The sequence below is a fragment of the Balaenoptera physalus genome (assembly GCF_965194825.1).
Source record: "Balaenoptera physalus genome assembly, chromosome: 18".
In the NCBI taxonomy this organism is placed as follows: domain Eukaryota; kingdom Metazoa; phylum Chordata; class Mammalia; order Artiodactyla; family Balaenopteridae; genus Balaenoptera; species Balaenoptera physalus.
Genome location: NC_138899.1, coordinates 62861589 through 62889042, shown reverse-complemented (window position 1 = coordinate 62889042; position 27454 = coordinate 62861589). Strand labels below are relative to the sequence as shown.

At 41.4% G+C, this 27454-nt stretch overlaps 1 long non-coding RNA gene across 1 annotated transcript; it reads right to left on the bottom strand.

Moving 5' to 3' along the window:
* Positions 1–816: 816 nt before the first annotated feature.
* LOC309647736 lies at positions 817–25782 on the bottom strand. Its single transcript, XR_014256273.1, has 2 exons — positions 14008–25782; positions 817–13977 (listed from the first exon to the last, which is right to left on the bottom strand). It is a non-coding gene; the product is annotated as an uncharacterized lncRNA (long non-coding RNA).
* Between the last annotated feature and the right edge of the window lie 1672 nt (positions 25783–27454).

Genomic DNA, 27454 nt, shown 5'->3' with positions numbered 1-27454 from the left:
TGTTGATGTGATCCGAATCCAGTGCTTCTGATTCTGAATGTGTTCTTTGGTGTAGTCGCTCTTGGCTACGTGCAACCTGTTCTGAAGAGCAGGAGCAGGCTTTTATAGAGGTAGAGAAGCCTCCGTTTACATCAGCTGAATCTCACAAGCTTCCTTTCCCTGGAGAAGGACATCATTTCTCAATCACAGCCTCTGAGATTTTTTTGCATTCATCAGATACAAGCAAGAATTTTTCTAGCAGCTTGTTTCCCTGGTATATTTTCTGGAAAAGTGGATAAAACTCTCGTATTTCTGTTTTACACATGCTGCTGAGACTATGACATAGCTTTGGTTCCTACAGATGGAGAAAGCCATAGACAAGACAGAGGCGGTCTGGGTAGGAGCAGATGTGTTTGTACGTAATAGCTGCGTCAGACTGACAGGGACCTTGAGGCTGTCACACAAGTGCCACAAGGTGATTTTTTTGTTATCACACTGAGGTCTCCCCTCCTGCCAAACAGCATCCCTTGGCCATTACAGGAGGCAGATAACACTGTTATTTTGCCTCTAGTCAGAGTGCTGTCCCACTGGCTCCCCGGGAAATTAGATCTACCGTTAATGGTATCCTGGTGGGGGAGGGGGGTTTTCTAGGAGGTGCAGACAGTGGGATCAGCAAGCTAAACTCCAACTTGGAAGAGGGGTTCAGGCTCACCATTCCCCATGGCTCCTAATAAAACAAAAAGTGGAAGCCAACATCACCACCTACCTTCCATAACCACATCTATGATTCATAGAACCATTTTTGTAGAGTAGACTGAGAGCAGCATATGTACATCGATCACTTAAATGGAGGGCAGCATTTCAGTGTTTTGTTTCATCTCTGAGTTTTTCTCCATCCTCCTCCCCATCTCCACTTCCAGATGATGAGAAAAGAGGTGTTTTTTAAGATACAACTATAGAATTCAAGCTCTTGAAGGAAATGGAGCAAAATATCAATACAAGATATTGACCACTGAATTCAGGGACTACTTAATTTGGCAAGATGGAGACCACAGGTGGCCTTGCCAAAAGTAGTCTCAGTGGAGTGGTGAGGAGAGGATCCCAGTTGAATTGGTTTGAGGAGGGCAAGTGTAGAAAGGAAGTGGAGACACTGACGATAGGCAAGTCTTGTAAAAAGTTTTGCTATAAAAGGGAATGAAGTCAAGGGAGGGTTTAAGATAGCGGTTACTTAAGCATGTCTATATGCTGGTGTTGATGTTGTTTGCTGATCCGGAAAAAGAGAGAATTGATGAGAACCCTTCATCTCTTTGTCTTACTCTTAAAAGCAGACTCCTTTGAGAAGGATTCAATTTTGCTTCATAGCCACTTTCTTTTCTACTAGTTTATGACTGCTTCAGGGTGGAAATCATATCTGATCCATTCCTGCATTTCAAAAAATGCTTTGATGTAATGTCATAGGAGCAGGGATCAGGACTGCCTTTATCCCGTTGCATCCAGAGTGGCCAGCACGGTATTTTGAGCATAGCAGGTGCTCAATAAACTGTTGTGGAATTGAGTGATTGCTTAGAGAATTAGTGCATGAGCACAGGAATGAGTGAACCCGACTACTTTCTGGAGTTTCTGTCGGAAATTTTGAATCATGAGCTGTCTTCCTTCCTCTGCCCTTTCCAGTTCTAAAAACTTGCTCTTTAAAACACAGACTCACACTCAGGAAACGTTACATTAATATACATACATCTAGAAAAACAGATTCGTTGAAAGGAACCTACCTACGTGTTTCAGCTTCTCACTAGGAGTGATGTGGGGGGTTTTCCTCCATTTCAGAATATCTTTTGGTTATAGTTTTCTTTTTTTTCTTTCTTTCTTTTTTTTTTTTTTTTTGACCCCATGGCTTGCGGGATCTTAGTTCCCCGACCAGGGATCGAACCCCCTTGGCAGTGAAAGCGCCAAGTCCTAACCACTGGACCTCCAGGGAACTCCCTAGTAATAGTTTTCTTTAAAGTTATAATGTGCTTTCACACCTACCATCTCATCCTTTGGTCAGTCCTGAAGGGAAGTTAGGGTAGACTATCATTCCCATTTGGAAATAGAGACCCAGAGGAGTTCAATTTACTGAAGGTCACACAGCTCACTGGTGCAGAGCAGGACCTTGACCTCAAATATTTTTGCTGTCAATTTAATGAATTAGTATTTAAGTTCTCCATTTAGTAAGCACTCTTCACCCACATCCTATGACTCAGAGGATCCACTCCTCGTTTTATTCCACTTGTTTCATTTCTGTGTAAAGCACTAACAAATCTGTATTTCTCCAGGGCAGGCCGTGTTTCATTAAGCTTCTGCAAAGTTTTAACCTTTTCTAAGACTCGAGGCAGATGGAACAGGCCATAATGAGGCTAACTTTGCTTCGTGGCAATTGCTGGGTTGGACTGGATACAGAGCATGCAGCCTGGAGGCTGAATCCTCCAGTGGCATTTAGGGTTTTGTGATATGTGGGCTTCTGCAGCAGGCGGGCAGGGGATGAAACATTACTGTTTACCAAATCAAAGCAGATGTTCTACTCTTTGAAAGGTGAGATGGAGGCCCCTTCCTCCTGAAAAAAGATTGTTGAAACTGAATCTGCTTTAAAATGTGTCGATCTGGGAAATGTTGACTCCAGACATATAGACCTCGTGACTATGTTATGAGACAAGCTTGACAAACAGAGGATGTGGGCCCGAATCAACAATGGACACAAGAGCCTATTGTATCTCCTGGTAAATGAAATAAATTTAAGGATAAACCAAAGGCTTAATGCATATCACAGATACTAAGTTTAGGTTCACTCATACCTGTGTCTAGGACGTACTCTTGGTCAAATGCTGGGTGTTTGGCGGGGCTGCCATATGAGCATAGCAAATTCAATTTCACAAGCCACCCAGTGTTTACAGACCAGCAGATTAATTAAAAGACTCAAAATGTGAACAGCTGGGTTATATTGCTGCACTATATCATCTCCTAAAGGGGATATGTGGTTCTGTTTCTTTTTTCCTTTTTTTTTTTTTTAAAGATTTTTATTTATTGATTGCTATGTTGGGTCTTCGTTTCTGTGCTAGGGCTTCCTCCAGTTGCGGCAAGCAGGGGCCACTCTTCATCGCGGTGCGCAGGCCTCTCACTATCATGGCCTCTCTTGTTGCGGCGCACAGGCTCCAGACGCGCAGGCTCAGTAGTTGTGGCTCACGGACCTCGTTGCTCCGCGGCATGTGGGATCTTCCCAGACCAGGGCTCGAACCCGTGTCCCCTGCATTGGCAGGCAGATTCTCAACCACTGCGCCACCAGGGAAGCCCTTTTTCCTTTTTTTAAATTTCAGTTTTATTGAGTTATAATTGACATAAAATTGTAAGATGTGCATAGTGTACAGAGTGGTGATTTGATATACATATACATTGCATTGTTTCTTAATCTTTAATCTATCATAAAATAGAGTTAGCTCAAATACTTGACATTGTCAGGAGTTGACCATTTCAGTGAAATAATGATGCACATAAAAATACATTGATACATAATACAAATGAGGTACATACATTTCTATCCACATTTTGTTTTCACATAATCATGAGGGAGTTTAACGGAGGAGCTGATGATTGCTGAGTTTTGATCAACTTATTTCCTCCCTTCCACCTTCTATCCCCTCACTGAGCATACACTCTGTGTTAGACCCTTTAAGTATTGGGGATACAGTAGTGAACACGACAGACACAGTCTTTGGCCTCATGGAGCTTACAGCTGAGGTGGGGAGAGTATGGAAGATGGGGTGATTGGAGATGGCAAACGACGAATTATGCAGATAATTAATTATAATGTTTATAAGTGCTGCTTAGAAATATAAGGTGCTTGAGCACGGAAGACAGAGAGAAATGGATACATTCAATATCTATTTAATGGATATCTAGTAAGCTGAATCAACAGGGCTGGATTTATTCGATATGGGAGGGTGAGTGAGGAGTCAAAGACATGACTGGATGATTAGCTGGATGGATGGTGGGGGAATATGGCGGGAGAAGATGGAAGAGGAACAGATTAGTAAGAAAAAATCCAAGGGAAATTGGATTTTTTTCTGGATGAAAACGTCATATACTGACTGATCTCTCTCTCTCTCTTTCTCTCTCTCCTGTCTCTTCTTCCCCGACCCCTCCCCAAAGAAAAGAGAATTTCTGAAAGTCCTTTTTTGATCCACCAAAGAAAATTATCTTAATCAGCCAGGAAGACAGGTTCAGAAAAAGCCTGTTATGCAGGCTTTTCCACTCCTGATTGTAAAGGGCTTTCTAATCTCACCCTTTTAAGGAACCGTGATGGTGATCTACTTTGACATTTAATAGCCTGCCATTGGTATGCTTGTCTTTTCCTTGTTATATGTTATATTATGAGCTTCCTGAGGGTGAAGGTAGCATTCATTTTTTGTCTCCCTCAATCTAATTAGTGCATGGCATTTAGTAGGTAACAATAATTATTTGTTGAATTGAATTATAACACAGTTGTATGAATGCTGGCTATAATGAACTTGTGTTCTTTTATGCTTGCCTAGGCTTTATGTGGTCTTCTCAAGCAGTATGTAGTTCCATGTGTGGCTCCTTTTAGGGAAAGGATGTGTCTATCTTGCCAACCACTGCATCTCCAATCCTGATACATGGTTAGGTTCAAAAATACTTGTTCAAGGATGGTGGTTGCCAGAGGGGAGGAGGATTGGGGATGGGTAAAACATGTGAAGGGGGTCATGAGGTACAAACTTCCAGTTACAAAATAAATAAATCACAGGGATATAAAGTAAGGCATGATGACAATAGTCGATAATATTGTGGAGCATCCTTGAAAGTTGCCAAGAGAGTAAATCCTAAAAGTTAACTTTGTTTGGTGACAGGTGGTAACTAGACTTAACTGTGCTGCTCATTTCACAGTATACACACAGATATCAAATCATTATGTGGTACAGCTGAAACCAATACAGTGCTATACGTCAGTTATACCTCAATAAATTTGGTTTTTAAAAAATTCTTGTTCAGTTTTTGAAAAGAGGAGGGCAAAGTTATTCAAAACCTTTGAAAGCATTCTGCATATTACACAGCTAAGGGAGCAACAACAACAAAAAATATGCCACTGATGAACCCGAAGGGCCTCAGAAGTTTTGCTGAAGTTCATTATAGAGTAGAGCGTTCTTACTCAAAGGCTGACCACTTTTAGATTAGCCAAGTTTGATTCAGATATTAGACCCTAAATTAATTTTCATAGTCAACAAAATTGGACAAATTTGGCATTTTGATACTCAAACTTGAAAGGTTGGTGACTTTCCTTTATTGGTTTTCAATGATGTTCCAAGGAGCCTTTGAGGTTTCATGGAAATCTTGAGCAAGCCAGTTGGATGGGGCTCTGACCTGTTACTTCTGCCTTTGTCCATCACAGCTCATCTGTGTTTGTTTTGTTTACATGTCTGTAAAATTCCCTTTGAAGGACAAGTTCCATGACTTAAAAGAAAAAAAAAAAAACCAAAAACTTCAAAAACCATTGTCAGATAGCAACCTAACACTGTTCTCAAATAACTATAATATTCCTACATGTAAAATTCCTACCTGAGAATTGGTGGTGGCATCTGGTTGTCTTTGGGAAACAGCTTGGTCTCCTAGAAAGTACACAAATCTTTATCAGTTCAAATGTCAGAAAGCTACAGATGTGCTTGTAAAGTGCACAACACATCTAAGCATTGCATTTATTCCTCTTTTCTTTTTAAAAAAAAACTGCCTGTTTTCTTGTGTATACTTCCGAATGCCGTCCCAATGAAATTGTGAACTCTTTGAGAGCAGTAACAATAATTTTTTGTTTCTATTGAGTTTGGCACAGTGCCTAGCACAATAAAGTTATACTGAATGAATAAATGGATGGATGGATGGATGAATGGATGAATGGATGGATGACTTTGACTATCAGAAGAATGATTGTGACACAACACTAATACCTGGGACTTGGTAATTGTTTTCTAATCCTGCAATTTTGTTTTTTTAAGACCCTGAATAAATTAATTTTGTATCTCATTATGCTAAATATAAAATTTAAAAAGAATGTGTTTTGCAAATTAAGGATGATGAGTCATTGTTTCTTGGGAATAGAGGGTGCATGAGCCAATTAATTACAAAGGCTTTTGTTATTATCATTGTAATGTTAATTATAAGATATAGCTGCTGTTGATGAAACTAGCCCAGGAAAGGAATGTAATATGAGCAGTTGGTTCAAATTTTGGGCGGACAAAATTACTGTTTATTACTCAGAGGACCTTAGACCAAAGTTTGATAGAATATAGCCTGTGTCGGGTTTCTGCACATTCAGTAACAGCAATGATCTAGTAGCCAAAGGAGACATTGAAAACCAAGGCAAATTTGAAGACGAAGAACAAACACAGTTGTGAAAGGTGAAGATTTCCACTTCTTGTCAACTGCTATGCTGGATGAATGTGTGTATGAATAAATTTAGTAGAACTTATTAAGTTGCTTTTCTGTGTAAGATCTGGTGCTGAAGGAAATTAGAGATGAATTACTAAATAAAGGGAGATGAGGCATAAACATGTAACAAAGAAAGTATTAAGGGCCACAAGGGAAATAGGGTTCAATGGTACGAGAATTCATGAGGAGGAGAATAATCTTTCTCTGAATATGGCTATTACTTGGATTACTTGTGCCTTGGTTTTCAAATAAAATAAAACCTTTCATCTTCTCAATAGAGTCTTTAGCATAAATAAATACGTAGAGAGTATTTCTGGCAAAGGTATGCGTTCCCTAAAGAAGGAAGCCCTTTCCCTAAACATACTTTGTTTCTTTGTTGGGACAGTCGGCTCCATTTTGTTTCCATCATGTGGCATGAAGCTCTTGAAGTTGCGAAGCTGTCCCTGATTCTGGGCCAAAGTTGAATCATCAGATTGACTGACCTCACCACACCATGTGTTTTGTATTAAAAATTTGTGTGTGTGTGTGTGTGTGTGTGTGTATTTAGCAGAAGAAAATGAGGACTCCCCAGGCCCTACATACTTTGTTATTCCTACATTTACCAATGTTTTCACAATTTTGTGAAAACAATGTATCTCTGATATAGTCAAAGTACCTCATTTTTACAAGGCAGGATATTAATATAATCCAGAAAGACTAAGAATAAATTGGTATGCATACCCCTCCAAAAAACAACAGTAACTTTTGACCTTCATGTAAATCTTTAAATTTGAAGGGGTTAGGTCAATTTTCCAAAAAAATAAAATAAGAGACAAATAGATGATAGATCTAAAAGAAAGTTTGAAGAAAAAAAGACATATATAATCTCACCCTAACTTGATACACAACTTTTTATTTTGGTGTATTTCCTTCCAGTTATTTTTATATTCATGTCATTACCTTCCACTCATTTCTAACTCACCCTACTCTGGATTCTACCCCCACCAGGCCACCGAAATTGCTCTTGTTCAAGTCACCAGTGGCCTCAGTGGATTCCTTTCAGTCCTTGTTTGCCTGGGCTACCAAGAGCCTTCAACACAGTCCAGACCCCAGCTCTCTCCTCCTTATTCTCTGTATTCCAGGCACCGTGGGCTGACTGACTTTGGGTCCACACTGGGTTCTTTCCTTCCTCGGGCCTTTTGTATGTTCTGTAACTCCTCCTTGGAAGGCTCTTCCTCCCAGTTCCTCCTGCCCCTTCACCCAGTTAACCTCTTCTCTTCTTTCAGAGCTCAACATAAATGTCACAGAGTTAGATAAGATCATGGCAATCCTGCTTCAAAATAGTCATCAGACATATAATTACAGGTTTCCTCTCTCTCCCTTACCCTCTAAGTTCCTGGATGACAGAAGCCATAATTGTCTTCACCATTGAAACCTCAGTGCTTAGATCATTGCCTGGCATATAGGAGATGCTAAAAATTTTTGTTGTGGTTAAATGGATTTATGAATAGTTGCATCAATTTTATATCCTGCTTTTTCATACCAACGCATATCTCCATGTTGTTCCTTTCTGATTTTTTTTTACTTTTATCAAAATTATGCATGCATACTTGTACAAGAATGCTCAAACTGGAAATAATCCAAAGGTCCATCAACAGGAAAACAGATAAATGAATTGTGGTGTTTTCATTAAATGGACTATTACAGAGCAATATTGTCAGTCTTGCTACGTATAACAACGTGGATAAATCTTACAAACATACTAGCAAATGAAGCCAGAAACAAGAGTACTTACATATGATTCCATTTATACAGATTCCAAAAGGAGGGGATACTGATTTATGATGTCACAAATCAGGATACCGGTTTTCCTTGGTGGGATGGTGGGGACTGGGAGGGGGCACAAGGGGACTTTCTGGGTACTGGTAATGTTTAATTTCTTGATTTGGGTCTTATTATATAATGTGTTCACATGGGAAAAAGGCATTGAACTAATAAATTGTATACTTTTTTCTTACTTATGTAATACTTCAAAATAAAAAATTAGTGAATTTTAGGTGCAAATCTTTTACACAGTCAGATAGTTCTACAAGGGTTTTTTTTTTTAATTAATTAATTTATTTATTATTTTTGGCTGCGTTGGGTCTTTGTTGCTGCGTGCGGACTTTCTCTAGTTGTGGTGAGCAGGGGCTACTCTTCATTGCGGTGCGTGGGCTTCTCATTGCAGTGGTTTCTCTTGTTGCGGAGCACAGGCTCTAGGTGCCCGGGGCTTCAGAGTTGTGGCACACAGGCTCAGTAGTTGTGGCTCGCTGGCTCTAGAGTGCAGGCTCAGTGGTTGTGGCGCACGGCCTTAGTTGCTCCGTGGCATGTGGGATCTTCCCCGACCAGGGCTTGAACCCGTGTCGCCTGCGTTGGCAGGCGGATTCTTAACAACTGCGCCACCAGGGAAGCCCCTCTACCAGTGAAGCCCCTCTACAAGGTTTAAAAACAGCATTTCTTTGCTTCCTCCTCCCTCACCCTCACTCTTCAGTGTCCATCTCCCCACAGATAGCCTCTTTCAACTTTTTTGGTTGATTCTTTTGCTTTTGACCTCCATACCTCTAAATAACACGCTTCACTGTACCTCTTAATGTTTCAGTTTGAAACATTATCTAAGGATTATTTAAGAATGGAAGATGGGGCTGTAGCCCTTTTCCCTTTACCTACTCCCCGTACTTATGCATATTCTTTCCATCTCTATATACTCCTAATGTGGATTATTTATCATTTTAATCTCATTAATATTCAATATTTATATGACATTTTCTATATAAGTGCTATTGCAGCTGAGCCATGTAATAAACTTTGATCACTCCTCTTTTATTGCACTTCTTGTTTTCCTTGTTATCTTCGTTTGGTCTGTTTGCTTCGTTTTCAGAGAATTTCAATCCCAAATACTGCATCACCTGTTTAAATCTTCCTTCAAGACCATCAGACATATTTGTTAAATTATTAATTTCATCTGGAAGAAATCTCTTCTAGAGTCTTGCGATTTGCTCTGTTCTGGGCTGGTTGCCCTTTATATCTCGTTCACAGCTCTTATCCTGAGATTTCCCTTCAAAAGTATTCTGGGGATTCACTGTACCTTCTTCTGTGTTCATTTTCTGGTCCCCGTTTTTTTGTGTAGTCTTCCTTTTCTTGGTTTATTTCCTTAGTTTTAATGGAGAGCATTCTTCAGTAGCTTTCTGGGAAAAGGGTACATGTAAAAATGTACCCTTTTTCCCAGATGGGTGCTGGGAAATGGAATGTAAAATGTTAAGACTTTGCATGCATGAAAGTGTTTTTATTCTATTTTCACACTTGATTGATGGTTTAGCTTGGTATAGAATCCTATGCTTAAGATAATATCCTTTCAGAATTTTGAAGACATTGCTCCATTGTCTTATAACTTTACATGCTGATATTCAGAAGTCTGTGGCCATTCTTACTTCTTTTTTGCATATGTGACCTGTTTTTTCTCTCTTGTAGGAGCTTCTCTTTGTACCTAGTGATCTAAAATTTCAGATTATCGTGTCTTGCTGTGTGTGTATCTAATTTCACCTAATATTCTGGTCACAAAGTGGGTCCTTTTTAATCTGAAAATTCAAGACTTTCTGCTCTGGGAAATGTTCTTGAATTTTTTGTTAATGATTTCTGCCCTCTGTGTTCTCTGTTCTCTCTTACTTAGAACTCTTACTGTTAGATCTCCTGGATTAATTCTCTAATTAATCTTTAATGTCCAGTTTCCTGTCCATTTTCATGGTTGTGATATTCTCTTATCTCTCTGAGGATATCAATGATTTTTTTTCCTTCTCCATGCATAGTCTTTGTTTTCTCCAAGTTACTTTTTAACTGAGTATTTATTTTGGTCTCAGTATTTCAAGCTAATGACTGTCCAGATGTGTGTTAACCTAGATATTTTGGTAAGTTTGTTTATAGCTGAGAGATTGCGAGCTCTGAGAATGTGCATGGTACTTAGGATGACCAACCACCATGGTTTGCCTGGGACTATGCCAGTTTTAACACTGCAAGTTCCATGGACCTGGAAACCACATCAGTCCTAGCTAAGGTCACCCTAGTTATGATCATCTCTATAGGGTGAACAGTCTGGAAAAGTTCCCAGGGAGCCCAATGTCAGTGTCTTCAGTTCTTTTCCCGTGAGCTGGCAGATTCCCCGAAGAATGCTATTCCAATTTCCTGCATGGAGGTCAAAGTCCTGCCTTCGAACATTCTTGGGCTTTAGTTGGGGGAGTACAGCAGGGATTGTCAGCTTCCAATATGAAAATATCCTCTTAATCTCACTTCAGCTGTGTCTGGTTTTTCCTATTCACTCTTTACTGAGTGCTTGCCATGTGTCAGGCACTGTTTTAAGCACTGGGGAGGCTGCAGGGAATAAAACATAAAAATATCTGCTTCTGTGACTCATGTAGGAAGGCAGGCAATTGATCAATTAATTTTTTAAAATTATGATTTGTCAGAAAGTGATAAATACTATGAATAAAAAAAACAGGAGAGAAGGAAAGACAGAGCTAGGGTAAATGGGTTATTTTAAGACGATTTTATTTATTTTTGTTTTATTTTTATATTTATTGGAGTATAGTTGATTTACAATGTTTTGTTAGTTTCTGCTGTACAGCAAAGTGAATAGTTATACATATACATATATCCACTCTTTTTTAGATTCTTTTCCCATATAGGTCATTAGAGTATCGAGTAGTGTTCCCTGTGCTATACAATAGGTCCTTATTAGTTATCTATTTTATATATACTAGTGTGTACATGATTTTAAGACTATTTTAAATAGAGTGATCAGAGAAGATCTTACTGAGGGGATGACATTGTGCAAAGGCCTAAAGGATATAAGGTGGATATTTGGAGGAAGAGCCTCCCAAGCAGAGGGAACCAGCAAGGTCCCTGAGGCACGAATGTGCGTGATACCTTTGGAGAAGAGCAAGAGGGGTATGGCTGTAGCATAGTGAGCTAGTGAGTAAGGAGGTGCCTAGTCATTCTAATTGCTGAGTGGAAAATAGAATATGTGGGCTCAAGGGAAGAAAAAGGAAGTCCAGTTAGGAAGCCATTGTATCAATCCAGTCGAGTCATGGTGGTGTTTTGGACCAAGGCTGCGACCAAATTGCTGCTGAGAAATGGTTAGATTCTGTATATGTTTTCTGGATTTACTAATGGATCGGTTATGAGGTGACAGAGAAAGGAGGGGATCAGGGATGTCTCCAAGGGTCTTAGTCCGATCATTTGGAAGTATGGAATTGCCATTTACTGAGATGGGAGAGATTTTGGAGAGACATCATGAGTTAGATTTTACACATGTCATATTTGAGACATGTATGGAATGTATGTGTAGAGTGATAGGTGGCTATATGAGTCTGGTGTTATTTGGGTTCTGCACCCAATTCCAATGTGTGGAGGGGCAGCTTTCCCCCCACATCACCAAGGAATGCTGGGGACATCAACAGGGTGTCTTGTAATTCAACTCAATTCTGACCCAGTTTACCAAAAGATGGCATCAGACTCCAAAGTCAAAGAGCTCATTCCTGCAAGACCACCCTCCACTTCAGATGCCAGTCACAAGCCCTGTGCTTCTGACCAACTGGCCATAAATGAGAGGTTCCCATGACCCCCTCCTTGGGTTCAATTAATTTGCCAGAGAGGCTCACAGAACTCAGGAAACCAGTTTACACACTAGGTTACCTGTTTATTATAAAGCATCTTAAAGGATACAAATCAACAGCCAGAGATACATAGGGTAAGTTTCCAAATACAGGAGCATCTGTCCTCATGGAGTTTGGGGCCCAGCACAGTGGCTCGTGGAAGCGTTCTGTTTCCCCGACCTGAAAGCTCTCAGAAACCCCTCCTTTTTGGTTTTTTTATGGAGGCTTCATTACATAGGCATGATTAATTAAATCACTGGCCATTGGCGATTGATTCAACCTCCACCCTCTCTCCTATCCCTGCAAATCAGTCCTAATCATCTATTTCTGGTTGGTTACCTTGGCAACCAGCCTCCGTTCTTAGGTGCTTTCCAGAAGTCACCTCATTAGCATAAATCCGGTTGTGGTGGAAAAGCCTTTTTATATGAATAACAAGACACCCATTTCACCTTTATGGCTCTGAAGTGTTTTCAGGAACTGAGCACAAGAGACCAAATGTAACAAAAGATGCTCTCATTGCTCTTCTGGCTCGGAAAATTCCAAGGGTTTGGGGAGCTATGAGCCAGGAACTGTGGACAAAGACCAAATAAATATGAAAAATATAATTTGATCATCTGAATGACCACATGTAAATTTCTTATAAATCGCAATCCTCAAGGTGCTCAAGGAAGAGGCTGGAGACATAAATTCCGGAGATGGTATTTAAGGTCATGAGGTTGGGTGAAATTGCCTAGGGAATAATATAGATTGAAGAGTGGACCAAGCATAGAATCCTGCAGTACGTCAACATTTAGAGGTTGAGGAGATGAGAAGGAACTAGAACAGGAGACTGAAAAGAGGGGTCAGTTAAGAAGACAGAGAGAATCAAGAGGGAGAATTATCTGGACGCCAACTGAAAAAATGTTTCAAGAAAGAGAGAGTGATGAATTGTGTCAGGTGCTGCTGGAAGAGCCCTCTAGTTCAGAGACACTTTGATCCATCTAGCCCAGAAAGCTTGTGTAGCATCTTCTCCAGGATCAAACCTCCAACCATCTGCAGGGTTGGAGGAGGGATAGTCTCCTGGTTGTGCAGAATAGGAGAGGATAATGGGAAATGGGATATCAAAGTGCTTCTTAGACTGTCAACCCTTCCCCCTTATTTTAGTTGCCCCCTCCCTTCATTCCACTTTTAAGTGGATGCCACCAATTTCTGAGCCTTTAAAGAAGCCTCCAGTATAAATTAGATTGATTCATACCTTGCCCCCACTGCCCGTTTACGAGTCCACTTTCTCTGATGTGCTAAGTCATTTACTTCTTGATAATCCACTACTTTCAGGCTTTGCAAATAAAATTGCTATTGTCTCCTCTTCTTTTATTCTTGTCCTTGTGGACTTAAGCCTCTTAAAAAGATCCTTTCACTGTCACTTAGGGAAGGAGTAATAGTAGATGCATATATTCAATCCATCTTCTTTACATGGAAGACATGACCACCATTTTTAATGGTGTGAAGTTGTCAACTATCTGGACATACATCATTTACTTAACTGTTCCCCAATGTTTGGACATTTGGGTTGCTTCCAGTGACATATAATACTATGCAATAAATCTTCTTGCATATAACATTGTTCATGATTAGGATTTTTTTTTTTTTTTTTTTTTTGCTCTGGATTGATTCCCAGAAATGTAATAACTGGGTAGAGAGATATTAGAATTTGATACAGTAGAAAGCAGTATAGTGAATAGTTCAGAGCATAGTCTCTGGCGTATAAGTCAGAGTGCTTTTGTTTAGATTCTTGATCTGCCATTTGCTAGCTGTGTGACCTTGGGCAAGTTTTTTAAACTCTGTGTTCTACTTTCCTCATCTATCAATAGAAATAATAACAGTAGTACTACTGAGGGAAGTGTGGAAATAACAGTAGTACTACTGAGGGAAGTGGTAGGTTAATACATGTAAATTACTTGCACAGTGATTAATACACAATAAATTAACAGTCAATAAATATAATCACTACCATCATCATGATCACCATCATGACACTTGATAAGTATTGCCAAGCTGCTCTTCAAAAGGGGGTCAACTTCAACGCCATCAGCAACGTATAAGGGTGCACATGTAAACACTTCTTTGCCAACCAAACTCAGTAATTATTTTAAAAGACTCTTAAACACGACTCTATTAAATTTCTCTATAGTTTCTGTAATAAAAACATGGACTGCAGGACTTCATCGTTAATGTTCCAGCCTATAAAAGGAAAATCTTAGCAAATTCTGTGCAAATTCTGATACAAAGGCTTCAGATAGGGGAAGTCACATCATACTTGGATTCGACTTGAGCAAAATCAATTATACCCCTGGACGGGAGGAGGAAAGAGAAAGAGAAAAATAAATTTTAATCTATAGTGATTTTTTTCCTGACCATTCCACTCAACGAGTATCTGTGAGTTTTAGATGAAAGTTGAGCGTGCTTTTCCTCAGTTGATCTGAGTTTTCATGTGCCTCTTCTAGTGTGAGCATCTCATTCATGCAGATTGTGATTCTAGAGTTTTAGAGCGATTTTCATACCACGTGCCAAGAGCCAAGACAACACTGTTGGCCATTTTGAGAGTTGTTGTATCAGTGTATTCCTAAGTGATGTTAAAGAAACACTTTGATCATATGCGAGACAGCCTCCATATCCAAAAGTTTGTGCACAAAAATGATCACACCATTTTTGGTCTGTGACTAAAATAAATGGTATTGTCCAACATTTTTTTCTGTTTGAGCCTTTTGATTTTGCTGCCAGGTAGATGATTTTCACTAACGCTATGCATACTGCTCCTTTGGATTGGGACAAGCTTCCATTCTTTGTTTGCCTGCCAAATTTAGACCCATCCTTCAAGGCTTAGCTCAAACCGGAAGACTTCCCAGGTTCCTGTTGGCACCTTAGGCCACTGTGTCTAGACCACCATGAGTGGACCTCTAGTATAGCAGTTATCATGTCAAGCCATATTTGTCTGTACTTCTCTCTCCCCACTGGTCTGTGAACTTCTCTAGAATAGAGACTGTGTATTAGTAATTTTTGTAACCCCAGTGCCTAGTAAAATGCCTGGCACATAGTAGACATTTAATAAATATTGTTGAATGAATGAATGAGAAATAGAAATTGAGATAGAAAGAGAACCATGGTATAGAGGTGCCACAATATCCAAGGGAAGAGTTTAAAAATGAAAACTCGTCAACAAGGGCAGTAATAACTACTCGTTATCAAAGACTATCTGTATTCCAATAGCTCCATATGCATTATAATCTTCCTTGTAAATCACCTTACTTATTTTACAGATGAAGAAAAGTTAGTGTCAGAAGTTAAGTAACTTGTCCAGAGCCCCATGACTAGGAATGCAGGAGTAAGGATTTGAACCCAGTTTGTGTATTTCCATCACTCTCTCCCGCTTCCCTGATTCAATCCTGTCAGAGGTAGAAGAGAAATCAAGTGGGATGATTAGAAAGCATCCACTGAATTTGGTATTAGGAGGAAATGGGGACCTTTACTGATTTCAAGGGGTGCACGCCTATGTGTCCAACTTTATTTCTGACCATGGTAATGAAGTTCCTGATCACAAAGCATGCTGCCAGAACACAGCTCTTCATTAACAGAAGTGCCATTGAGTATCCTTCAAAAGACCATCACGTTCTCAAAAGGAAGCACAAGTTTACTATGGAGAGATGGGTCATGATGCTGCTCAGGGGAACCAGACCTGGGACTCAGAGACAATTAGGAGACATGTCCTTGCATCAGGCTGGATGTGAGCCAGGGCTTGAACAGAACTTTCTGGAGAGGAGTGAGGGTGGGAGAGGAATGTGTGTGTGGGTGTGTGTGTGTGTGTTGGTGGAGGGTGGGGCAGGGATGTGTGTCATCCTTGAGATGAGCTCCCAAGGATTGATGACAGCAGGAAAAGCTGATCTCTGAGCTAGTGAGAGCACATCTATTTATGTAGCGTTGGGACAATGACTAAAGTCCACTTGCTTACTGGGTTAAAATGCTGATGCACTGCTAAATGGAAGCTTACTAAGTGTGAGTCATGATGACAAACCACTGTAAAAAGATGTATTGAAACCCTCTCCCTCCCGTACTCAAAGTCACTGTTGGCTATGATGCTTCCAGAATTTAAAATTTCCCCAGTTCCTTTATTTATAACTTTCCTAAATCAAATGTAGCAGAGTGGTCTTGGCCAAACCTGTGTGGAAGTTGGAACTGTGGAAACGGAGAGTGCCTCCCTCTGGACCCCCAATGAGTCATAGGATATAGGGAGAAAGACTTCCTTTTGGCTGAAGGGAGAAAGGAGAGGTTGGGGGCATGGGCACAGAGTTTTGATTCAGTAAGTATGGACGGGATCCAAGAATTTGCATTTCTAACTAATAACTTCCCAGGTTGTATTGATGTTGCTGATCCAGGGGCACTTTGAGAACCATTGATCTAATTGCTCTTGAATCCTGAGAACCAATATAGAGAAGCAGACCGTAAAGTTACTACTTAATTTGTAAAACCCCCCCAAACTCCAAGAATTATGAATAAAGGCTTTACTTTAACCACCACAAAAGAGTCACTCTCTCCCACTCTATTCCCAGGTTGAATCAGTTTACAGACAAGGGCCATGCAATCATCTGACACGTACTTTATTGTATATCTTCCTTCAGCTTCTCCGAAGGGTCCTGTGGTCACTTACTAGGAGAAGAAGAAATACCTAGTCTATTCCGGACATCAGACACTATCCTTAAGCAACATTAATTTCCAGGGATCCAGAATACCACTCTTATCTACAGAGTGGAGGCTTATCAGGGTCATGCAATAGATGGAGATTTAACCTGAGTTCACCTCACAGTAGGCTCAGTGAGACCCCATAGTTATTGCCCTAGTTTCTTAGAGTATTGATGGCATAGTTACTCAGCAATCTTCAGAATCCCCTCGTTGGGCCCTTGACCCATGGAATAAAACTATTCTAGTTGAAAAGATCAATTAGAACCCCCTGACTCAGTAAATCAAAAGCACTGCCTCGTCCTTGGTAAAATTGATGACATAAATGCCATTATTATGGACCTGAAAAGATAGCAGTGGGATTATTTTCACATCCTTACTTGATTGCCCTTTTGGCAGTATTAAAAATGATAGATTTGGGATAATGACAGCAATTTGTTGTAAGCTTAATCAGGAAATAATGACAATTGTAACTACTCTTCTAGATGTGGTCTCTTTACTAAAGCAAATATATATATCCCACGGTGTAGGAATGCAGCTGTTGATCTCTATCCCCCCAAACAGAAAATACGTGAAGTAGTTTGCTTTCACCTAGTGAGGAGAGCAGTATACCTTAAGTGTATTGCCCCAGGGACACATCAACTTCCTGTCCTTGTGTCACACAAGTCCATCTGCAGGGACGTCGATTATCTTATCATCTCACAGAAGATCATGCTGTTCCACTACATTGATGAGATAGATTCCTGGGAGCAAAAAGTTGCTGGAGCTCGATAAGCATTGCTACGACTGAGGATGCCAGATGTAGGGAGATAGATGCCCATGAAAATACTAGGCTTGCTACATCAGGGAGGAATTTTGAGGATCCAGCAGTCTGGAGCACGATGGGATAACATTAAAAGCTGAGAACTTGTTTCTACATCTTGTAACCCCTGCCACTAAAGAAAAAGAAAATGCTTAGTGGAAATGTTTCGATTTTATAGAAAACATATACCACATTCGGGTGTCCTGTTTCTTTTGAAAGACAAGCAGCTTTGAGTAGAACCAGGAGCAAGAGAGCTCTCTCCAGCTGGTCAAGGTTGTAGTGATAGAGCAGCAAGGCTCCAAGGATTTGTTGCAGATTATGATGTTGAATGAAGCCTGTAGAAGGCCTCAGGGGGATCGTCACAGAGGAGATCCCTAAGACTTTAGAGCAAGTAAAGGCACTATTCACCTTTGAAAAATATCTCCTGCTTGCTGGTCGACCCTGCTAAAGACTGATGGTGGGACAACAGGCAACCAGACAGTCTCGACTCTTCAGAGTTATATATTCTTTCTGTATTTTCTTCCCTATAGTGTCATGTTCATATTTTAACTATTTTTCCTCTTTCTCTCTCTTTCTCCCATTATTTTGTATAGAATGAGTTGGTAGTAGTTTCCTTAACTATTACCATACCTTTATTCCTTTAATATCTAGTCCGTAGGATATTATAGGTAATATAGAATATCAATACAGATATTCCTCTTCTAGAAATAGAAGAGTCCCACTCAGACTTCCAGGACATGAGCTGGATGCAGTCCGTGATGAGATTCGGTGTTGCTATCTTTTTGAGGAAGGAGTGAGAAATTGTATGATTGTATGAGAGACGGTTACATTTTGTCAGGCAGGAGCATTTAGGATGAAGAAGAGCGTCTGTTAATGTTGGACAGCCAAAAGGGTGGATGGTGGTGGGCATTTGTTATTCCCACTAACAATATCTCAAACTCTTAGTGCTTCTCAGTGCAAAGGGCAATACCTAATGCTCAGCGGCTGAAGCGGAATGTCTTCTCCATACCAGTTCTGAGCATGATCTGGAGCCTTGCTCTTGACTATGTACCTGAACTTGAGTCTATAGCCAATCACAATTCCAAATGTCCAATATAATTTTAATAAATTCCTGTTGTACTTACATCCATTTACATAGTTATTTTCTACTGCATCTGAGAACCCTGTCCAATCTTCTCATTAAAACAACCTTCTGGCCACGATAATAAAGGAGGGGGATTCCTTGGATAGTAGCTACAAACATTCTTGTCACTGTAAAGGGATATCTCCCACTGTATATTAAATAAATTGACATTCTAATTCAAATATTGATCTCTTGTAAGTTTGGTTTGCATGAGTCTATCCCTCTGAGCCTAGTCTCCTCTGGGTACACTCGGTATAAAATCCAGTAGCTTTGTGACAGTCGACTCTGAGGTTCTGTTTTAGTAGTTACCTATGATCTCTATCTCTTTCACCCTCAACTCAAAAATCCTGCCATCATCTGCCTCCTGGAGCTCACATCTCTAGGGTATGTTCAAGTGCATTTCCTCATTTATTCCCCTACAACAAGGCAGGCAGGCACTTTTATCTACAACCTAGAAGCAAACAATTAAAGTTAAGCTTTCAACCAGCTAGAGATAAAAGAACTAAAGTTAAGAGAAGATACATTCAGCAAATTAGTAAGAAGCAGATCAGAACCCAGAACGTGGGTCTTTGGACTCGTAGACCAGCCTACTGCAGAGGGTGCTTTGCTTCATTTATCTAATCCAAAGGGGGCATAGCAATGGAGGGATGCCCGTGTATGGAGCCAATGTCATCCACATCCATCAGCAAATACCTGTGGAGACTGTGGGAGAGACCTAGGTGAGCATAATTTATTTCCAGGTGGCTTGAGGGTTTCTACACCTTGTGTCTTCTGCTTGTTTTGTTTTGTTTCTGTTTCTGTTGCTCTGAGCTCCTAACTTGTCTTTGCTCTGGTGTCTGGTACCTTGAATTCTCATTTTCATGTAACTTGAAGGTTGCCTTTGTTGTAGCCAGATTCATACAAAGTGAATGCCATGTTCACCAGTGTCCTGGGATTGACACACTGAGCCCGTGTAAGATGTGGGAGATTTCACTCTTTCCAGAATATAGATCAGTGAAACACAGAGGCCAGCTGGTGCAAAGAGGTTCTGTGTCAGCTAGTGAGAGACTTTTTCACCTCTTCACAAATGATTTATTGCCAAGTAGGTAGTAGCAAAGTTATGCAGATCACCACAGGAACAAACGTCTCATGAAAATAAACCTCTCATTGAAAGGCTCCTTTTCTGAAAGTCCACAGAAAGGGAGCCTAAACTTTCTAGGCTGTTCAGTTGCATGCTGTGAACATACATGGTTTTATCCCTTTTAAGTTTGCTTTTAACTCCCACTGTATGACTTTATTCTAGTACCCACCTCAGTCTTCTAAACTGAAATTGCCACTTAATTTACATTGCTACCTAATCTGAAATTTACCAACAGACCATACTGCTTACATTACCCTTTCAGAAACTTAGAAGCCCCAAATATTTCTTTTCTTATTTTGCTCTTTGCATAGCAAATCATTTCCAGAGTTTTTTATATTGTTGATACTTTAAAACCAAAATTAGTAGGCTTCTATGGTGCATGAGCTATATTGTTCATCCTCTAAAGAGAACCAATCAAGGTATTTTAGCAGCTCTTTACCCTTGCTGCTTCCTCTCAATGGCAGTGTTTTTCATTCATTCATTTATTCACTCTTTCATTCAATTGGCATATATTAATCTTCTATTAAGTATTCAACCCTATATAAACGCCACTAATTGTGTTTAAAAAGTAGACAAAAATGATCCCTTCTAATCAGGAGTTTACCACCTACTTGGGTTGCGAGACACAACTAGAGCTCACATAGAATATACTGTAATCATATAAACACGTCCCTGTGTGTTCAGGGAATATAAATTGTCTGTGCATGCTGTTACATAATCTATAGGACACATCCTTTTAATTTGGGGGAAGATGAAGAATTTCCTCACTTGGCAGAATGCTTGAAGATCTAGAACAGGCTCAGTTGTTTGAACGGCTCACTAATCACTGACAACACTTGCTATCCTGTATTGGCTGTGAGTTCTCTGTCAACAACCTGTGGGGCCCAGGACTTCCTGACTCAGCTGGTGCTCTCCCCACATTCCTGAAGACTGCTCTGACTCTCTTCCTTTCAGCTAGTGCTAGGAAGGCAAACTTCCCAATCACGTGGCAGAAGACGGCAGAAGGTGAGCCAGCCACAGGAGCGCATCTCCATGAAATGCAGTACGACCACGTGCTGTCTCTTTTCCAATCAGAGGGACTAACTTTCTTCTTTCCAAGGGGGAAGGAATCATCTTTGTGGGGGAATCTATTAAGAATCTTTTTGTTTTTTTTGGTATCTTCTGGATGAATTTCATTTCTAGTTTTACTTTAAATACTAGCATTTCTCTTAGCAAAATTACAGTCTGCAATTTAAATAAACTTGCTTCTGGGCCACACTAATAATTTGAGTTCTCTGAAATTGATGTGGGTGGAAGTGGAAAGATTATATACTCACATTTGAGGATTTTCACCACAAGCTGTAGACAGAAAACTTATTAGTTTAAGTAAAGTTTTGGGGACTTTTCTGTGGTCCAGTGGTAGAGAATCCACCTTCCAATGCAGGGGATGCGAGTTCAATCCCTGGTCAGGGAACTAAGATCCCACATGCCGCAGGGCAGTTAAGCCCACGCGCCACAACTACTGAGCTTATGCACCTCAACTAGAGAGCCCGCGTGCCACAAACTACAGAGCCCATGCGCTCTGGAACCCGGGTGCCACAACTAGAGAGAAGCCTGCATGCCGCAATGAAGAGCCCATGTGCCGCAACGAAAGATCCTGCATGCCTCAACAAAGATCCCGCATGCTGCAACTAAGATCTGATGCAGCCAAAAATAAATAAATAAATCTTTAAAAAATAAAAAATAAATGAATCAATAGAGTTTTGATGGGCCCTCGTACCCTCTCCTCCAATATTACAGGTCATATGTTACTTTTATTTCTGACCTCATCAACCCATCTTCTTTCCTCAAAGTTCAAGTCAAACCAAGGGGTGTGTAAATGGACTGTGGTTGACCACTTGAACCTGTGTTTCTTTCTTAGGGTTGACTCATCTAGCAAGACTAAATCATTTCAGATCTGGAATCTATTTTTTTTTCATACACGAAAGTCTGTTCATTTTTATAGTCTCCCTGAAAATGCCGATCAAATTCATATAGGGCCCTCTGCTGTTAGGCTCTCCTTGCAAATGGCCTCAGCTGTTAGAAGCTGGTGTATTCCACCTCAGAGAATCCACAGCACATGCCATAATTCCAATAAAGTTGAAGTCAGTCTGTCTGTCTATCTATCTAATTTATCTGTCCATCCTCTGCTCAAATATGTATCAATCACTTACAAAGCCATGCCAAGCATAGTGCTGGGCATATAGATACACAGATGAATAACATGAAAACAGAGGTACTAGTGTAGTAGGGGAGAGATACAGGAAAACAGACTGATTATACTACAGTGTAGACATCTGTTTTTAACTATGTTTGCCAGCTTATATTTTGGTGTCTAAGACAGAGTGGGCGCTCAAATCCTTATTGACCAAATTGGATGATAAATCACAGAAGCCAGGTGAGTGAGAGGGAGAGCTGTGGATGACAGCAGAGAGCATGCAGGGTGGGACTGGGTGGGTGGGGTGTGGACGGCGTGAGGCTCTGTAAGGACTATGTGGCTTTTACTCCAAGAAAGATGGGAAGCCATACAAGTGTTTGGGCAGAGGAGTGTCATGCTCTGACTTAACTTTGAAAAGGGTCCCTCTGGTTACTGTGGGGAGAACAGACTGCAGGGGCCATAGGCAGAAGCAGCGAGAACAATTAGGATGCTACTGCAGTAATCCAGAGGAGAGATGATGAGGCTTGAACCAGAGGTGCAGGCAGTGAGCGGCTCTCAAATCTGGATGTATTTTGAAGGTATAGCCAATGGGATTTGCTGATGGATTTGATGTGGGCTGTGAGAGGAAGAGACGAAAGAGTCAGGATGTCTCTAAGCTGTTTGGCCTGAGAACCCAGAAGGATGAAGTCCTCCACCCTGAATATCTACCAGCTAGCTCTTACTTTCTTGAGTTTTCTGCCTAAGTGTCCCTTTATCATCAGAGAGTCCTTCCTCGACCACGTGTAGCAATCATTAGGGCTGTTCACACAAGCTCAGTTCTGTCTTCTTAGGAAGATGGTAGGATTGCCCTTCCACGTCCTGTTTAACTCAGGTGTGACCACGTGACTCATTTGGGCCAATGAAACGTAAGCAGATAGGACTTGCACCATTTTCAGGTGAAACCCTTAATGCTGGTGCCTGCTTCCCCTCCTTTTCTCTAGCTTCTGTCAGAGCAATCAGAAATGTTTGCTTGGGAACTCTTCTCAATATTCTGTAATAACCTAAATGGGAAAAGAATTTGAAAAGGAATAGATACATGTATATGTATAACTGAATCATTTTGCTGTACACGTGAAACTATCACAACATTGTTAATCAACTATGCTCCAATATAAAATAAAAATTAAAAAAAAAAAAAGAAAAAGGAAACGTTCGCTTGGGCTTATCTTCACAGTAAGGAACGTGGAGCTAAGTCCCAGCTGAACTTCTGTGATCACGTAGCATGAGCTAGAAGCAAATCTTTGTTATAAAACTAAGATTTTAGGGGGTTGTTTGTTATTGCAACATAACCCGGCCTATCCTGACTGATACATCACCCTAAATACAATAGAATTCTCAACCCCTTCCTCAGTCCCCCATCCCCCTCACTTTTACTACATGCTAACATAGTATACATTAATTTTCTTTCTTTTGTTTTTAATTTCCACCCCCCTCTTATTTGAATGAATGCTCCATGAGGACGGACATCTGGTCTGATGTGTTCACTGCTATGTCCAGCACTTAGAACAATATCTGGTTCGCAGCAGGTTGTTAGGCTGCACCCTGCAGGCCTGCAATCCCTGTACTTGCCCAACCACAAGACCAAAGAAAGAGCCCAGAGTCAGTGACAGAGACATCAGTGGTTTAATGGATGGGGGATCTTACATGTCTGAAGCAAGGTACTGGAGTGACACCCCACTGCCTGTGGCAGACGGTGGGCAGGACATGGCTGTGGCCTTCGCTACCAGGGGAAGAGGGAGATGACCAGTTATAGGAGGAACTGATGTCAGGTTGGCTCATGGGTTGCCAGGGAAACCAGCAGAGGGGTGCGCCTCACTGCCCCTTTGATAAACTACCATAGTGGAGGTAGTCCTGATCTAAAGATTAGAACAATCACTAGCTGGGGCTGGGGGCAAGTACATAGACATTTACTGATGAGGCTCTATGATTTAGAGGGAAGGTTGGTCAGGTGAGTAGGGTGTAGGTGAAGCAGAGACTGGTCAAGTAGGGGATGTACAGAGAGCAAGAGAACAGCCATCTTGTGTGGCCTGCTCATACACAGGTGCTAAGGAAACACTAGTTCTGTGAATGAATAAATGCCTGGGATATCAGGGATCACTTTCCAAAACAGAGAGCATTGAAGCTGTATCTCCGCGGGTGCATAGGAGTTTGCCAATGGGAGGAAATAGCCTATGCAAAGGTCTGGCATGTCCAGGGAACCCTAAGGAGTTCAGCCTTGTTAGCATGTCGGCTGAGTCAAGACAGCTGTGGAAGGAATTAAGGTTTGGCGAGATGGAGTGATGGAAGGAAGATGAGGCTAGAGAGAGAGGTTGGATCCAGTTTCGGAAGGACCTTCTATGCCCTCCTAATACTCTTGGACTTTGTTTTTTGAGCAGTGAAGAGACAGTGGAGTTTTTAAATCAGGAAGTGACAAGATCAGTTTTGATTCTGCCTGAGCAAATTACTTTCAGGGAGCAATCTCTGCCCAGCTAATATTTTCATTTCTCTTTGCCTACTGTAGCTATGTCACCCTTCATCAAATCATTCATTCATTATTTTTTCCCAACAAATGTTGACTGCTTGTTATGAGCAATGTACTATATAAGGGGCATGGAGAAGTAGCAGGAGCAAAAGACACTCCTTGTCTTAAATGAGCTTCCCTAATCTGGGGTTCAAAACTAACAAACATAAAGGGTGACTATACAAGCCCATGTGAGCAAAATCCTGCATTGGGGTCTCTGGCTCCTGTGAACCTTTCTTTCCATCAATACATCCACTCCTGTTCCACGTATGAAATACTCGAAAGCTCACTTCACCATTTCACATCATTCTCTTCCAAAAGAAACCATCATCATGACCGTCATTGCTATCACCAGCCTCACAGTCATCAAATCATCCTCACAAAAGAGCAAACGTTAACATTTATCTAACACTTTACAGTTTACAAATCACTTTGATATACATTACCTCATTTAACCCTTACAAGAACCCTATGAAGTATTATTATCTCCACTTTACAAATGAGAAACCAAAACAAAACAAAGCACCAGATCTGAGAAGTTGTAACTTGTCCAAAGTCACATACTCACAAAGGCCTGGAATCCAGGTCATGTGAACAGAGAGAAGTACGAAATGGTCCACCCTCCACGTGCAGATTTTCTAGCCTCTAGGTTCCCACTTTTGTTTGTTTCTCCCTCTGGACAACAAATATTTTCTGAGCATCTATGATGTTTCAGACACAACCTTGGGACTGCAGACGGAATGGTAAAGAAAACACACCCAGTCAGTGCTTTCTTGGAACTTAGCAGAGCTTATAGTCTGGCTTTCAGGGGGGGCTTTCCCTTGTACTGTCACTCCTGATAAATTGGTGAGGGAGACCTCCAACTCAGTTGGTCCAAGGACAGAACGGGCACCCTGCCACGGTTTCTCCACCTCTGCAGCGGCCCCCTCTTTAGCTGGTGTGTTTGTCTCCTCCCGATTCAGCACAAACATGTTGGGTCCTGCTGTCCCTGCCCTTGTCCTGCCTCACTAGCTACTAGACAGTAGCCCTCTCTCGCTGGCAGGGGACGTTAAGCTGCCTGACCCTCAGATGTCCTAACTGTCCTAACAGGCAGAAGTTCCTCAGAAAGTCTGTGTCACTTGTCCCTTTCCTCACCACACCTTCCTCTCGGTGGCCTGAGCTGCTGGAGTCTTGGTCACCTCCCAGGGCTATTGCGCAGCCAAGGGGCAGAGATCGGTCACCAAGGGGGCGGAGCTCGGTCACCAAGGGGCGGAGCTCGGTCACCAAGGGGCGGAACTTGGTCACCGAGGGGCGGAGCTCAGTCACCAAGGGGTGGAGTTCAGGCTGGAAGCACCACCCGTCACTAGGCTTATCATTTTGCCCTGAAAGCATTTTGCAATTTTTTCCAGATGCCTCCTGGTCAGCAAGCCCAGTTCTCTGATCTAACCCCCAGTGTCCCCATTTCTGACCCTGCTATCTCTTGCCCCTTAGTGCATGTCCTCCTGCTCTTCCTTCAGGGCTGGGCTGCCCAGAGGGCGCTACATTCTGTAGGTACCCAGTAAATAATTCCTTATCACTGACATTCCTCATGCCCCTGGAGATGTCTGCAGGTGACAGCATAGCCTTCTGACTCCAGCCTGTGGGAGGCTTACTCCCCTGCTATGAAGATACTATCGAAAACAGGAATAAAGAATTTCTAGCCAGGGACTAGACCTTTGATCTGAAAGGTGAAATGAAGGATGGCCAACGAGGCCCGAATTGCCAGATTGTGGCAGGTAATTAAATGACAGTAGCAGAGGGGGTCTGTGGGGGTCCTTCCTCGCAGGGTTCTCATAGTCATCACATCTCACGCCGTCTCACTTTCTGTTTGATCCATTTACTGACTTGGGTGGCTTCGGAAGCTGGGAACTGGGAACTCAACTGGATGGCACTGGACAGCTCCTGACAGGGGAGGTGACACGGGCATCTGTGGGGTTCAGGTTGTGCCTCAGTCTAGTTCTGCACCAAATAGTCTCTCCCTCCACCTATCCATGGCCTTTGCCAGTGGGATTAACCTTGAGCACCTGAAAATTCTCCATCCCTAAATCCTAAAAGCCTAATCTTCCCCTGATGCAGGGGTGAGGAGTGGGAAGGGAGCTGCTCTCAACAGACACAAAAGGATTTCAGACATGGAAAGTGAGATGGAAGCAGGCAGAGCAGAGCATAACTTCTTGTCTGGAAAATGAACCTGATAAGAGATGAAACTCCATACCACAGGCAGCAAGAGTGGTGGAAGATAGGATGGTTATATGTGTTTCTTTTTTAAAAATGCAAATGACTATATTTCTGATTATCATTACAAACTCACTGTGGAAAATTTGGAAAATAAAAAAAGAACTACAAAGAAAATACCCATGGGACTTCCCTGGTGGTGCAGTGGTTAAGAATCCTCCTGCCAATGCAGGGGACACAGGTTCGATCCTTGCTCTGGAAAGATCCCACATGCCGTGGAGCAACTAAGCCTATGTGCCACAACTACTGAGCCCGTGTGCCACAACTACTGAGCTGCGTGCTACAACTACTGAAGCCCGCATGCCTAGAGCCCGTGCTGCACAACAAGAGAAGCCACTGCGATGAGAAGCCCGTGCACCACAACAAAGAATAGACTCCGCTCGCCGCAACTAGAGAAAAGTCCACATGCAGCAACGAAGACCCAACCACGCAGCCAAAAATAATAATAAATAAATAAATAAAACTAAAAAAAAAAAAAAGAAAATACCTATAATAATTGTATGCAACATTTTGAAATGTTGCTTTTGACTTTTTCCTCAGTCTGTAAATACATAAATAAAACTACTCTCCTGTTTTTGAATATATATAATATTTTCAGTTTTATGATGATAAGTAACTTGGTGATGA